Here is a 17,008-nt window from a genome sequence, read left to right on the forward strand (position 1 = left end):
TTGTGTTTGTGAGAGAGGTTTATATTTAGGAGTTACAACCATGAAAGATGGAGAAAGATATATGGATTGCTTACGGAAGCATACTGTATTTGAAACAATTGCAACATCCTTTACATTCTTTTAGCAAAAAGTATTGGAATACAAATGAAAACACACAGCCTTTTATGTTGTTAATATTTTTGTCATTTCTTTTTCCAATTGTGTATGTTTGTAATTAGTACTTTGTACATTGTAATAATCTAAAGAACATTTATATTCAAATATATTGGAAAAAAGAAATAAAAAATGAGAGATCATAATAACTGCAGCATTTTTGTAATGGATATGTGCATTTGCAAACTTAAGCAAAATAGTGTCATGCTATTTCATGTATGTCTTTGTTTGTTTTTATTTGTTTTCAATTTCATCAATAATCATTCAATCCTTCCAATTTTTTAGTGTAATTCATGAATAATATTTTCAAATTTTAGTGAAGGCTATTTTCGTTTAATGTGTGCAAATATTCATTTAAATTAGTTATATATTACTTTTTGTTTTTCTAATTCTATGTTTGTTTCATGCCTAATTATTATTTAATTTTTGCATATAATATATTTTTATTATAAATTGAATATTTAATAAATTTTGCTATTGAATTAAACTCTTCTTTTTGAGGGAGAGAGGGAGGGATTTTGACGCTATGCGCATTAATAAAAAGACAACAAACACGAGAGTATATGATTTGAAGTGTCCATCAGACCGCTTTTTAAAAAAATATGGTGTGTTAAGAGCGATATAGAATTACAATTGAACCATAAAATATGGACGAGTGAAACATTACATTGAACTCTTAATTTTATTATCTTTTTCTTTTAAAAAAATCTAAAGTGAGTGTCTTAGATTTTTATCCTACTACGGAAAAAATAGAATTAATTTTAGTCGGACGAATATCAAGAACTTCATTAAAGATATTTACGTGTTAGTGTTACTTACTCAGACTTTATTATAAAATTATTTAAATATGTTGAAAGTGAACATTATCATCTTATCTTTATTTTTATTATCTATGTTCAAATAATAGTATTCTTTTTCTAAAGAAACATATGTAAAAAAACATAATAAAATACATACACGCATTTATGAAATAAAAAAAACGGATAGATGGGCACGAGTGTTAAGTGAATTTAGCAGACATATCTTAGTTTAAACACATTAGATAATTAAAAATAAATGTGTGTAAGTAACTCCTCTTTAATACCTATTTATTTTGTTCATTTGTAGATGATGTTATTATACAATTCATCTATTTTATTTTTAATTTCTATCACAAGATTTATTTAATAAATATTTTAAATTAAGATCAAAATGAAATAAAAAAAAAATATGTTTGTGGTTTGAATTGACGCTGTGCACATTAAAAAAGCAGACAAACGGGCACGAGAGTGCCCGTTTGAATTGACGCTGTGCAAATTAAAAGAAGCGGACAAACGGGCACGGGAGTAATATAATTGATAGTCACTTTACTAACCATAGAAATTGATTTTTATCATACTATTAGTAATAAATATTTTAATATAGTTGTTATTATAATATGTTTGTGGTTTGAATTGACGCTGTGCACATTAAAAAAGCGGACAAACGGGCACGAGAGTGCCCGTTTGAATTGACGCTGTGCAAATTAAAAGAAGCGGACAAACGGGCACGGGAGTAATATAATTGATAGTCACTTTACTAACCATAAAAATTGATTTTTATCATACTATTAGTAATAAATATTTTAATATAGTTGTTATTATAATATGTTTGTGGTTTGAATTGACGCTGTGCACATTAAAAAAGCGGACAAACGGGCACGAGAGTGCCCGTTTGAACGCTAGTTATTATAATATAAATGGCTTTTTTTTTTTGACTGAATATAAATGGCTTATTTAAAAACATAAAAAAAATTGTTTACAATTAAAGTTGATATTTTTTATTTGATAAAATAAAGTTAAAATACTTATTTTTGATTTTCCATTAATATTTACATTAAATTGTAAAAAAAAATATATTATATTTATAATACAATTAAAATTAAAATAGTATTAGTAAATAATAGAGTGAAGATCCATTTTGGTCCCTCACAAATATTACACGAGTCAAATTAGTCCTTGACAATAAAATAGACCCAATTTAATTCCTTATAAAATTTAACCGGATCATATAAGTCCTTCTGTTAATATGTTTTTCAAACCGGTTTTTCCTAGTTTTAAACCGTGACTGGATTGTCACGTTGGATTTTATTTTATTTTCATTTTTAAACAATTATAAATTAATAATATAAAAAAGTCAAAATTGTTTTCTAGAAGGAGTTGAACTCAGGCCCATGTGGTTAATCCTAAATAATTCTAAATTTAAAATAAAAAATACAAAATTTGTATCAATATGGTCTCGAACCTAAGTCTCTTCATATTAAATGACACTCAATTTAATAAAATAGAAATTGATTTTTCTATTTGTAAATGATAGTCACTTTCCTAACAATAGAAATTGATTTGTCTAGTTGTTATTGATAGTCACTTTACTAACCATAGAAATTGATTTTTATCATACTATTAGTAATAAATATTTTAATATAGTTGTTATTGATTTGTCTAGTAATATACAAATATACGGACAAACGGACACGGAAGTAAAAATACTATTAAAAATATAGTTGTTATTGATTTGTCTAGTAATATATATTAGTAATAAGGTTTTTAATCATACTATTAATAATAATAATATAGTATGTTTCTGTTATAAATAAAGATTTTAAGTCTAATATTATTTGTCCAATTTTTTTTAACATTCTATTTTTTTTATTTTTTTTAATTATAGAAATTATTTTATTGGGTTAGATGAATCATCAAGATCGGATAATGGTTTGATTTGTGTTGAAGATTTATAGTTCCACTAATGTGTGCTGTTGTTTACTGTTATAGTATGGTTTATGAATGAACAAGTTTTTATTTTGTAAAATTTACTCAATACTATTATTATTTAGACTAGCATCTAAACGGGCACTCTGTGCCCGTTTATCTGCTTTCTTATTATACACACGCGTCAAATTATAAAAGTATTTTTTAATTTAGATCTTTATTTAAATTATTTATGTAATAAATTTTGTTCAAATGAGCACTCTCGTACATGTTTGTCTGTTTTTTTTTAATGCGCACAACGTCAAAATTTAAATAAATATTTTTTGTGTAAACTTTGTAACATACAATCTCTCTTTTCCTCTCTCTCAATAACTTTATATGACGTTAATTTTGATGTAATTTATTGACATAGTAAATTATTATAGATTAATCTCAAACTTTATATATATGATTTTATATGATAGTATGTTTCAATCTAACAATTGATTTTAAAAAATATTTATTCGAAATGAAGTTATTGAGGAGTATAACTCGATCTAATTTAATCTCATATATATTTCTAATTAGTTTCTATACTACCATTTGACTCGATCTAATTAATTATTGAGGAGTGTAACTCGATTTTGCATCAAGTGTAATTTTATCTCATATATATTGATTTTTTAAATTAACTAACGTACTCAATGTTAATTCTAGATCTCGTGCCCTTTTATCAGTTTTATATCGCGCTATCGCGTGTCTATTTTCTTTGAAGTTTTTCATATACATTTTATTAAAAATAATATTATTTGAAGTAGGATGATATATGTTCTCTCTTTCTCACTCTTGAAATCAAAATTAATCATGAAAAAATTATTTTATGGGAATCTAATTTGCTAGAGAAGTTATAAATGAGCGTGGCCGGGTAAGAGTACCATTTCTATTTTACAATTGCTATGTTTGAAACAACCAAGAGACTAATTTAGAACTTAATTAAACGTATTATTATTATATAATTGATTTAAATTTGAAAGATTGTGAGATATATAAAATTAAGAAAAAGTATTGTAAAAATATTTTTGGAATTTGTGTTTTATTTTCAATTATATTAAAAGGCATAAGAATATTTTAAGGGCTTAATGAATATGCACTCACTATATAAAATAGTTTTACAATGTCATCTATTAAAAAATCATCAATGTTCCATGTTATTAATTTTTCTTTTTAAAATAAAAGAATTATTTAATTAAGTATATGATTGTGATTGTTTGACAATATAAAATTATATTTCACTGTTATGTACTATTCATTTTCTCATTCTTTAATAAAAAAATAATTAAAATGATAAATTGTTCTAATATTAAGAGTATTTGTTGCAAAAATAATGGCCCATTTTTCATATTTTTCCCAATGTGTTTGTTTATAATTGGAGAAGTCATATTAAGAAGTATAAATATTTTTCCAAATTTTTTTATTCATTTTAATTTAAAAAATGAAGGAAAAAAAACCGTAAGGAAGATGATTATAGTTGGTTATCATTTGGTTATAACTCTTTTGTTAATAAACAAAACCAATTCAATAAGGAAAATAATTATAATTAGTTATCATTCTTGGTTATAAGTCTTTTGTTAAAAAACGGTAAGGAAGATGATTAGTTCCAAAAAGTTTGATATATCAAAACTCTCCCTCTCCCATTTGATTACGGCAATGGAGAGGTGAAATACGAAACTGTCAATGGTTATATTAAAAACGAAGCATGATTTTTTCAAATGGGATGTAAAATCTGATTGCAAATGCATTTAAAGTTTTAAAAGTTCAGGGTAAATGAGGGCCCTGATCTAGACTACTTAACATAATTTATTAGCACATGAAAAGTAATTAAAAAAAAATCAGAATTAGTATAGTTGACATAATCATTAACCAAAGTGTAATTTTTCTTACTTTGAAAAATAATATCACCATTTTCAAAACAATTTGTATGAATGATGCTTAAGATATCTTTAGTGGTCCTGCAAAGAAAATTAAAAAAATGAAATAAAATAAAAAATAAATTAAAGAAAACTAATTATAAAACTAAAGAAAAATCACTCTATTTTTCTTATCTCATAACCCTTTCAATTTACAGTATACGGCCAATACTGTGATAAATAAAAACAAAACCTAATTATATTTCAAACAAAAGTATGTTATAAACGGATTCTCTTCATAAATTTTTGATGAAGTAATGGTTTAATTATTTGTAATCCAATAAGGTAGACACAACTTGGCAAAGCAAGAGAGATAGATATTAGTTTTAAAATGGCTTGAAAAAATGAAAAGAGAAATATTTTGCAAATGGCTTGTGTAGAGAAGTTATTTGAATAATAGAGGAGCGGTTAGAAATAGTAGGAAGTTATTTTTTACAGAGTTATCAGTGTGTTTTAAACCGTAGAAGTTATAAATTTTCCGTTCATTTTAATTGACAATTGATTGAAGTTATAAACCCCACAATTTTTAATTATTTTATTTATTTAAAAAATTAAAATGAAGGGTGTTTTTGGTATAAAAATAGGCCAGTCCAAAATGAGGTATCCTCTTTATATATAGTTATAGATAAATAAGAGCTGATATAAGTACGTTATTAATACTAGCGTCTAAACGGGCACTCCCGTGCCCGTTTATCCGCTTTTTTTAATGGACACAACAGAGAAAAATAATTACGTGTATATCTTTTATGAGAATTTTATTGTACATCACATTATTAAAAATAGAGCTATAACACAATCATATGAAACATTTGGTTTAAATTTTATTGTTAATGCATGAAATAGTATTATATTGAGTTAACATGTCTCTCTTGTTTGTCCGCTTTTTAGTGTGTACATTCGGTTTAATTTCAATCATTTAGGCGATAAAATTTGTGATATGTATTTGGATTTAGTATCTACTAAATGTGAAACAAAACTAATATAATTAAAAGAAAAAATGATATGCACAGGCAGTATGAAATAACTTTATACGTTCAACCAAGAGTTTACTTGCTATGCACTGTCAGTGTAAACCTTGTTACACTATCAATGCATCACAACCACTCAATTATATATATTTTAAAAAATTAAAATAAAAGTCAAACACTTTCAACAAATTAACGGTTGTGATTCACTAACGCCGTCATTGTATTCCAATTAAATTCTTCAACCAATTAGCACCATGTACTCTCTCTCCCCCCCTCTCCCTCCCTCACTCCCTCCCCAAACTTACTTAAATCCCTCTTTCAATCATCACAATCACTGCATTAAAAACTAAATAAACAAAATCAATTACATCAATGCCGAGAAAAAATAAAATATTTACACTTTACATATATTCCCGCCATGTTATTGAATGAATGTCTCACAATTTATGAATGAATGTCTCACAATTTTTGTGTAGAAACTCTTGAATGTTACTCACTGTCAATTTTTGTGGCCAATCATTCATTTAAAAATGAGTGAAAATGTATTTGTTATTCAAAGTAAATGATATTGTAGTTATAAAGGATGGGAGTTATTAACTTTTAAACCTTTCCCATGAAGACTTGTGGAAGTTATTGACAACACTATTATTTTTAAATTGTATTTATTTTATGTATTAATTAAAAAAAGAAAATAAAAGGTATTTTAGGAAGTAAAATAGGCCAGCCAAAAAAGATGTATCCCCTTTATATATTGTTATAGAAGAACATTAATTTAATATTAAACATAAGAATACTTTTGTCTTTTTCGAAATTAAATACACTTCTCTCTCTTCTATTTCTCTTCTCTTTTTCTTGAATCAAACAATATCATAAATCTACTCTATTTCTCACTTTACATCTCTCTTCTCACACTCTTTCTCTTCTTATTCTCTCTTCTCAATTTCTTTCGGAGCCAAACATACCCTAAAAAAAATTGTTTTTGAGACCAATTTAAAGGCTAATTTTATAGTTATAGTTTACAAAGCATACTCTAATTCTAAAAAATTATATATATATATATATATATATATATATATATATATATATATATATATATATATATATATATATATATATATATATATATATATATATATATATACTCCCTCCGTTTTTTATTATAAGTCGTTTTGGAAAAAAAAATTGTATTTAAATATAAGTCGCTTTACAATTCCAATGAATAACTAATGCTACTTTTCTTATTATATCCTTAAATATTTATTATTCTCTCTCCTTTCAATTATATAAATTTATGTTCCATATGTCATTAATGAAGGATAATTTTGTAAAAACCTTCATAATTTCTCATTTTCATACAACAATTATTATTTTTCTTAAACTGTGTGAAAAGTCTAAAACGACTTATAATAAAAAACGGAGGGAGTAATTGGTAGGCTGGAAGAAAAAATAAAATAAAAAGTACCTTCAAATAAAAGAAAGTAAAAAATAAAAAACTTGTTAGGCTGAAAGAAAAAACATATTTTTGTTGATTACTATCGTGAAAAGAAAAACCATTCATTCAGACACATGCTTTGTATAATAATTGGTAGTCGATGCGCAGTGATGAGTTAAAACATTGCTGAGATATGATATCAATATATTGAATATATATTTATATCTTTTCATTAATTGAAGAAGAATCTCCAAAGATTATAATATCATATATGTTTCAAACATTTCTTTACAGTGTTAAGATCTAGTAACACATTCACTGTAGCACTAACGTTATTTATGACCATTTCTTTAGTATTTATTTCATAAATATTTTGAGCAGGAACTGCTTTTGAGTAAACTGGAAATTTAATTTCTAAAGGAACGTGAATTTAATTTCATATGTCCCTCAAAACTTAAATAACATCTTCTTAGTGCATAAGCATGTTCAGAAAATGACAAACTGTAAATTGTTACGCCGCATAATTTGATAGAGTATTGCGTATGAGAAAAAATATATAATAAGAAAGTCAAAATAACAATGTTTAAGAATTATTGCAGTGTTGATGAGAAGGTTGCGTCCACTTACTCACACATTAAAGTTGAAACTTGAAACCTCCTTCACATAATATATATTTTAAGAAACAAAACTATAATTAGGATTTTATGTTTTTTTCTTCTTAACCCGAGGATGAGAAAGAATGAAATCCAATAGAGAATTGATTGTTTCTAACCAAGTATTTGAGAACAACTTCTTCAAATTGGTGTGACTATGTATCAATCGTTTTTCCATCCAAATTTCTTTTACAAAATATTGCTTTATAGATGACGATGGTTGTCGAAAAAACTGCACATTGGAGTTAATGGGGTTCAAATTTTCCAAAGGGTGAATTGTATTTGATATTTAACAAAAGATAGTTGGAGTTGTACGGTTAGCATTTAGTGGTATGTGGTGGTTATATTAATCCATAACCACTCAAGTTTTTAACTTGTATTTTGTTATTTATTAAAGAAAAAAAAAAGAGGAAATAGAGGGTATTTTTGGAAAAAAATAAACGCCAGCCCAAAACCCCTATCCTCTTTATATATAGTTATAGATACAAAATACAATTGTTAAAGTAAGGTAATAAATAATATAGGTATGGAAACCATTCTAATTTGTTTTAAAACTTTCTTTTAAATGAAAATCTCCAATAAAACTTTGAAAAACAAACACATTACAACTAAAAGTACACATATATCCTTTTAGTTTCACGTATTGAAATTTTATTACATTACGTTGGTGTCTGTTTATATATTTATTTGGACATTTAAGTGAGTCGAAAATTGTTTGGGTGTCCAATCCTCTAGAGGTCATGAAGTAGTGATGTTTTGTTTCCCCTTTTGTATTCCGATTGAGTACCCTTTATTTTCGCTTTAATGCAATCTTATTATTTATTAAAAAAATAAAAATAAAAAGATAGTTCTAGAAGAGTGTCAAATATAACTATGAGGGGTGACGAGACAAAATATCATAGTATTGTTATCTCTAACTATGTAATTGATGACCCAAACTTTAACATAAGTCTTATCTTATTAAATGATTTTATTATGTAATTTTTTTTGTTCTTTAATTATAAATATAAAATAAATTAAATTCTATGAAACTTTTTCAATGATATATTAAAATATAATAAATAATCATGAGAAATTATTTATTAATATTTTCTTATAACTAAACCTAGTCAAAGGAATAAAACAAAAAAATAGAGTATGCTACACAAATTAATGATAAACACAATTAAATTGAGTATTATATTCATGGTAGACTTAATAAAACTAGTTACCACCAAAATGTTTGTCGCTAAATAATTATTAAATGTCCGAAACTTTATGGCATCTTTATATTGATTTGAGTATTATAAATCTGGGTGTTTATGTGGTTCATGAGACAACCTTGATTCCTCTGTAATCGATTATGTCTTGGCAACCAATCAATTATTTCACTTCATGGCACACCATTCTACAAGTTTGGGTGTGCTCTAGTCGTCCATATAGTGGTTCCTAATTTATTCCATGTAGCTAACACACTAAGTGTTATCCTTTACAATATTGTTGTAGAGTTTGACATCAAGATAGTCTTAACCCATCAGTTTTAAATTGGACCATCAATGATCGATCAAGTCTTTTCAACTGATATCTTATCTTCTTAAATTCCAATCCAATTAATCGTCAATACTGTTGGTGAAGATCAAATGTTGGATTTTCATTTTCTTGAAATATCAAAGAAGATAAAATGTTGGATGCAATACATTTTGTGCTCATTATTTTAGAGTTATGTGGAGTGCATGCAATCAACTTATAAGGAACTATTTACTCCAAGTAAGGAGTTATTTGTTCCAAACATTAGAAATATTTTTTTGCACTTGCAATACATCATAGAAAACTTTTCCAAGCTTCTTTAAGTTCCAAAATTTCATGATCTTGAGTAAATGTTTTAAAGGAAAATACCTTCACAAGAAAGATATATAGTGGTGGCTGTAGATAGTTTGTTGTGGATTGACTTCTTCAATTCCTTCGTGTGCTACTTCCAATTTATTCCAAATTTCCTTGGTTGTTTTTAAACTTAAGACTCAGAAAAAAAATACATCCATTTCTGAGGTAGATGCAAGGATATTTTTTTGCCTTCATGTTATATGATATTTTTCTTCTTGTTCCCATTGTTCGTATAACTTTGCTTATTTTGTTGTTTTACATTACTTATGATAGTTGTAAGAATGAAGGATCTATCCTTGACTAACACTTCATATTTAAACCTCTTGTGCTTCTAAGTACATTTGCATATGAATTTTCCAGAAATCATAGTATTCACCAACAAAATATAGTGAATTGATGGTGCTACCCCCATTTGCCTAGAATAGTTTTGTGGAATCCATATCTACCCGGATCGAGGAACAAGTTACATTAACCAGCTCTATTGCCAATTGCAAGTTTGAGATGCAACCTAACAGGGGAGGTGAATAAAGGTGGCCCAATTTTTCTCATTTTTTCGCTATGTTCTTAATTTTCCTTTGATATAAAGTGCAGAAAGTCAAAGTGCATAAAATATAAATGATAAAAGTATATATCCTAGTTCTCCTTATCAATCAATGGTACATCTGGTCCCTTAACACCTTATAGGATTTTCTACCATGCAAGATCTTTGTACAAGCCTCACGCCAAGACCTCTCTTACAATCTTCCAACTTAAACACCAAACTTATGGTGGAATCTGAATCTCTCTGAATCAAATGACCTTTTCGTGCTTTCTACCTTGGCCTAGAAGACAAAATAAACTTTTGAATTAGATTCTACAAATTTGTTTTTCTTAAAATTATTATTATATATGTTGCACCTGTCATAATGCTAATAAAAATAGAAAAAAAAGGCCGAAAATACGATAAAAATTTGATTTTTATAAAAATATATAGACATGAATCAAATTTTCTCTATAAATTAAAATCTTCTCTCATTCCATTTTTGCATTTCATATTTAGATAAAAGCAAAGAGATTAAGAGAGAACGCGAAATGAATCACAACAACACTTTAATATTGATATGATTTCTTTGTTGCTCTCTCTTAAGGTATCTTTTATGTAAATATGAAATACAAAAAACAAATGAAAGAGAATTTTAATTTATAGCGAAAATTTGCGAGCTTCGTCTAGATTTAGTTTTAATTCATGCCAATAGATACTTTTATATAGAAATCCAACAATGAGAGACATAACAAAAAAACAATGCATGAATACACAAATTTAAACAAAATAAAAAAAAAAACATTTATACACAATTCAATGATTAATTTCATCTATGATAATAAAAAGAGGTTTCAATAATGCATACCTTAAAGTTTCAAAAATCTGATAACTTTATCAATATCCCGCGGATTTCTCTTTCACTCTCTCTACTCCCACTTCAATGTAAATTTAAAATGCACAAATGAAACTAGAGACAAACTCAATTTATAGAGAATATTTGAATGTGTTTTTTTTTTCAATAATTAAAGTATTAATTGTTTTTTAAATAAATTTAAAAAGTTGTAAGATTAATTAGTTTTTTTGAAGTAAAAAATATTATAGTAACCTAATAGAGAAATAATTTATAAAAAAATTTAATTAGTTTTTTAAAGTTTAAACCCATATTCGAAATTCATAATTCAAACACATAGGTATTTTTTATTTATTTTTAATAGAGAAACATATGCATGGTAGATTTGAATAATAACTTTTTTATTCACAAACCAAAAACTCAACTTTAAAGGAATTTAAAAAAGAAATATTTACAAAATTATTATAACATAGTAAATCAGATTTGATTTTGACGATTGACCAACCAACTAATTGATTAAGATGAAACAAAGGAAGGCATAATAAAACACAAACATATATATATATATATATATATATATATATATATATATATATATATATATATATATATATATATATATATATAAAAGATTTAAATAGATAAAACAGATCCATATACATGTAAAACCAACATTATTATATTTGTATACAATGATTAATATCATACATAAAAATAAAAGATTTAGTTAAAGAAAATATACCTCAATTTATGAGTAGATAAAAAAAATGGATTGATGTTAAGAATCATTTGCCGAACACTACTGGCACACTAAATTCTCTCTCACTCTCTACTCTGTAAATATCAAATGCAATAATGAAATTGAGTACAACTTTAATTTATAAAGAGAATTTGATTTTTTTTCTATTTAAATTTAAATATTTGTTTAACTCGTTTCTAAATATCATGTAATTGTTCACTGTTGCACATTACATTTTTGTCTCAATGCATCCCCTCTCCAGTTGCTAACCTTCTTTAATAGTTAGAAAATATATTCAATTAGTCAAATACATTCTATACATAAACAGTTTTACTTTTTAAATTATTAACATATAATATTTTTCAAGGTTTATGCATGCATCAAAATACAATGTTTTTATTGACCGAAGAACCAATGGTTATCACATTTCCCCTTAAGTTATTTTTTCTATTTTTATATAAATTTTAATTTATCAATCAATACAATGAATGGGTTGTTTTGTGATTAATAAATACAAAATACAATTGTTAAAGTAAGGTAATAAATAATATAGGTATGGAAACCATTCTAATTTGTTTTAAAACTTTCTTTTAAATGAAAATCTCCTATAAAACTTTGAAAAACAAACACATTACAACTAAAAGTACACATATATCCTTTTAGTTTCACGTATTGAAATTTTATTACATTACGTTGGTGTCTGTTTATATATTTATTTGGACATTTAAGTGAGTCGAAAATTGTTTGGGTGTCCAATCCTCTAGAGGTCATGAAGTAGTGATGTTTTGTTTCCCCTTTTGTATTCCGATTGAGTACCCTTTATTTTCGCTTTAATGCAATCTTATTATTTATTAAAAAAATAAAAATAAAAAGATAGTTCTAGAAGAGTGTCAAATATGACTATGAGGGGTGACGAGACAAAATATCATAGTATTGTTATCTCTAACTATGTAATTGATGACCCAAACTTTAACATAAGTCTTATCTTATTAAATGATTTTATTATGTAATTTTTTTTGTTCTTTAATTATAAATATAAAATAAATTAAATTCTATGAAACTTTTACAATGGTATATTAAAATATAATAAATAATCATAAGAAATTATTTATTAATATTTTCTTATAACTAAACCTAGTCAAAGGAATAAAACAAAAAAATAGAGTATGCTACACAAATTAATGATAAACACTATTAAATTGAGTATTATATTGATGGTAGACTTAATATAACTAGTTACCACCAAAATGTTTGTCGCTAAATAATTATTAAATGTCCGAAACTTTATGGCATCTTTATATTGATTTGAGTATTATAAATCTCGGTGTTTATGTGGTTCATGAGACAACCTTGATTCCTCTGTAATCGATTATGTCTTGGCAACCAATCAATTATTTCACTTGATGGCACACCATTCTACAAGTTTGGGTGTGCTCTAGTCGTCCATATAGTGGTTCCTAATTTATTCCATGTAGCTAACACACTAAGTGTTATCCTTTACAATATTGTTGTAGAGTTTGACATCAAGATAGTCTTAACCCATCAGTTTTAAATTGGACCATCAATGATCGATCAAGTCTTTTCAACTGATATCTTATCTTCTTAAATTCCAATCCAATTAATCGTCAATACTGTTGGTGAAGATCAAATGTTGGATTTTCATTTTCTTGAAATATCAAAGAAGATAAAATGTTGGATGCAATACATTTTGTGCTCATTATTTTAGAGTTATGTGGAGTGCATGCAATCAACTTATAAGGAACTATTTACTCCAAGTAAGGAGTTATTTGTTCCAAACATTAGAAATATTTTTTTGCACTTGCAATACATCATAGAAAACTTTTCCAAGCTTCTTTAAGTTCCAAAATTTCATGATCTTGAGTAAATGTTTTAAAGGAAAATACCTTCACAAGAAAGATATATAGTGGTGGCTGTAGATAGTTTGTTGTGGATTGACTTCTTCAATTCCTTCGTGTGCTACTTCCAATTTATTCCAAATTTCCTTGGTTGTTTTTAAACTTAAGACTCAGAAAAAAAATACATCCATTTCTGAGGTAGATGCAAGGATATTTTTTTGCCTTCATGTTATATGATATTTTTCTTCTTGTTCCCATTGTTCGTATAACTTTGCTTATTTTGTTGTTTTACATTATTTATGATAGTTGTAAGAATGAAGGATCTATCCTTGACTAACACTTCATATTTAAACCTCTTGTGCTTCTAAGTACATTTGCATATGAATTTTCCAGAAATCATAGTATTCACCAACAAAATATAGTGATTTGATGGTGCTACCCCCCATTTGCCTAGAATAGTTTTGTGGAATCCATATCTACCCGGATCGAGGAACAAGTTACATTAACCAGCTCTATTGCCAATTGCAAGTTTGAGATGCAACCTAACAGGGGAGGTGAATAAAGGTGGCCCAATTTTTCTCATTTTTTCGCTATGTTCTTAATTTTCCTTTGATATAAAGTGCAGAAAGTCAAAGTGCATAAAATATAAATGATAAAAGTATATATCCTAGTTCTCCTTATCAATCAATGGTACATCTGGTCCCTTAACACCTTATAGGATTTTCTACCATGCAAGATCTTTGTACAAGCCTCACGCCAAGACCTCTCTTACAATCTTCCAACTTAAACACCAAACTTATGGTGGAATCTGAATCTCTCTGAATCAAATGACCTTTTCGTGCTTTCTACCTTGGCCTAGAAGACAAAATAAACTTTTGAATTAGATTCTACAAATTTGTTTTTCTTAAAATTATTATTATATATGTTGCACCTGTCATAATGCTAATAAAAATAGAAAAAAAAGGCCGAAAATACGATAAAAATTTGATTTTTATAAAAATATATAGACATGAATCAAATTTTCTCTATAAATTAAAATCTTCTCTCATTCCATTTTTGCATTTCATATTTAGATAAAAGCAAAGAGATTAAGAGAGAACGCGAAATGAATCACAACAACACTTTAATATTGATATGATTTCTTTGTTGCTCTCTCTTAAGGTATCTTTTATGTAAATATGAAATACAAAAAACAAATGAAAGAGAATTTTAATTTATAGCGAAAATTTGCGAGCTTCGTCTAGATATAGTTTTAATTCATGCCAATAGATACTTTTATATAGAAATCCAACAATGAGAGACATAACAAAAAAACAATGCATAAATACACAAATTTAAACAAAATAAAAAAAAAACATTTATACACAATTCAATGATTAATTTCATCTATGATAATAAAAAGAGGTTTCAATAATGCATACCTTAAAGTTTCAAAAATCTGATAACTTTATCAATATCCCGCGGATTTCTCTTTCACTCTCTCTACTCCCACTTCAATGTAAATTTAAAATGCACAAATGAAACTAGAGACAAACTCAATTTATAGAGAATATTTGAATGTGTTTTTTTTTCAATAATTAAAGTATTAATTGTTTTTTAAATAAATTTAAAAAGTTGTAAGATTAATTAGTTTTTTTGAAGTAAAAAATATTATAGTAACCTAATAGAGAAATAATTTATAAAAAAATTTAATTAGTTTTTTAAAGTTTAAACCCATATTCGAAATTCATAATTCAAACACATAGGTATTTTTTATTTATTTTTAATAGAGAAACATATGCATGGTAGATTTGAATAATAACTTTTTTATTCACAAACCAAAAACTCAACTTTAAAGGAATTTAAAAAAGAAATATTTACAAAATTATTATAACATAGTAAATCAGATTTGATTTTGACGATTGACCAACCAACTAATTGATTAAGATGAAACAAAGGAAGGCATAATAAAACACAAACATATATATATATATATATATATATATATATATATATATATATATATATATATATAAAAGATTTAAATAGATAAAACAGATCCATATACATGTAAAACCAACATTATTATATTTGTATACAATGATTAATATCATACATAAAAATAAAAGATTTAGTTAAAGAAAATATACCTCAATTTATGAGTAGATAAAAAAAATGGATTGATGTTAAGAATCATTTGCCGAACACTACTGGCACACTAAATTCTCTCTCACTCTCTACTCTGTAAATATCAAATGCAATAATGAAATTGAGTACAACTTTAATTTATAAAGAGAATTTGATTTTTTTTTCTATTTAAATTTAAATATTTGTTTAACTCGTTTCTAAATATCATGTAATTGTTCACTGTTGCACATTACATTTTTGTCTCAATGCATCCCCTCTCCAGTTGCTAACCTTCTTTAATAGTTAGAAAATATATTCAATTAGTCAAATACATTCTATACATAAACAGTTTTACTTTTTAAATTATTAACATATAATATTTTTCAAGGTTTATGCATGCATCAAAATACAATGTTTTTATTGACCGAAGAACCAATGGTTATCACATTTCCCCTTAAGTTATTTTTTCTATTTTTATATAAATTTTAATTTATCAGTCAATACAATGAATGGGTTGTTTTGTGATTAATAAATACAAAATACAATTGTTAAAGTAAGGTAATAAATAATATAGGTATGGAAACCATTCTAATTTGTTTTAAAACTTTCTTTTAAATGAAAATCTCCTATAAAACTTTGAAAAACAAACACATTACAACTAAAAGTACACATATATCCTTTTAGTTTCACGTATTGAAATTTTATTACATTACGTTGGTGTCTGTTTATATATTTATTTGGACATTTAAGTGAGTCGAAAATTGTTTAGGTGTCCAATCCTCTAGAGGTCATGAAGTAGTGATGTTTTGTTTCCCCTTTTGTATTCCGATTGAGTACCCTTTATTTTCGCTTTAATGCAATCTTATTATTTATTAAAAAAATAAAAATAAAAAGATAGATCTAGAAGAGTGTCAAATATGACTATGAGGGGTGACGAGACAAAATATCATAGTATTGTTATCTCTAACTATGTAATTGATGACCCAAACTTTAACATAAGTCTTATCTTATTAAATGATTTTATTATGTAATTTTTTTTTTCTTTAATTATAAATATAAAATAAATTAAATTCTATGAAACTTTTTCAATGGTATATTAAAATATAATAAATAATCATAAGAAATTATTTATTAATATTTTCTTATAACTAAACCTAGTCAAAGGAATAAAACAAAAAAATAGAGTATGTTACACA

Source organism: Vicia villosa, unplaced genomic scaffold (assembly GCF_029867415.1).
Source record: "Vicia villosa cultivar HV-30 ecotype Madison, WI unplaced genomic scaffold, Vvil1.0 ctg.000926F_1_1, whole genome shotgun sequence".
NCBI classification, from domain to species: domain Eukaryota; kingdom Viridiplantae; phylum Streptophyta; class Magnoliopsida; order Fabales; family Fabaceae; genus Vicia; species Vicia villosa.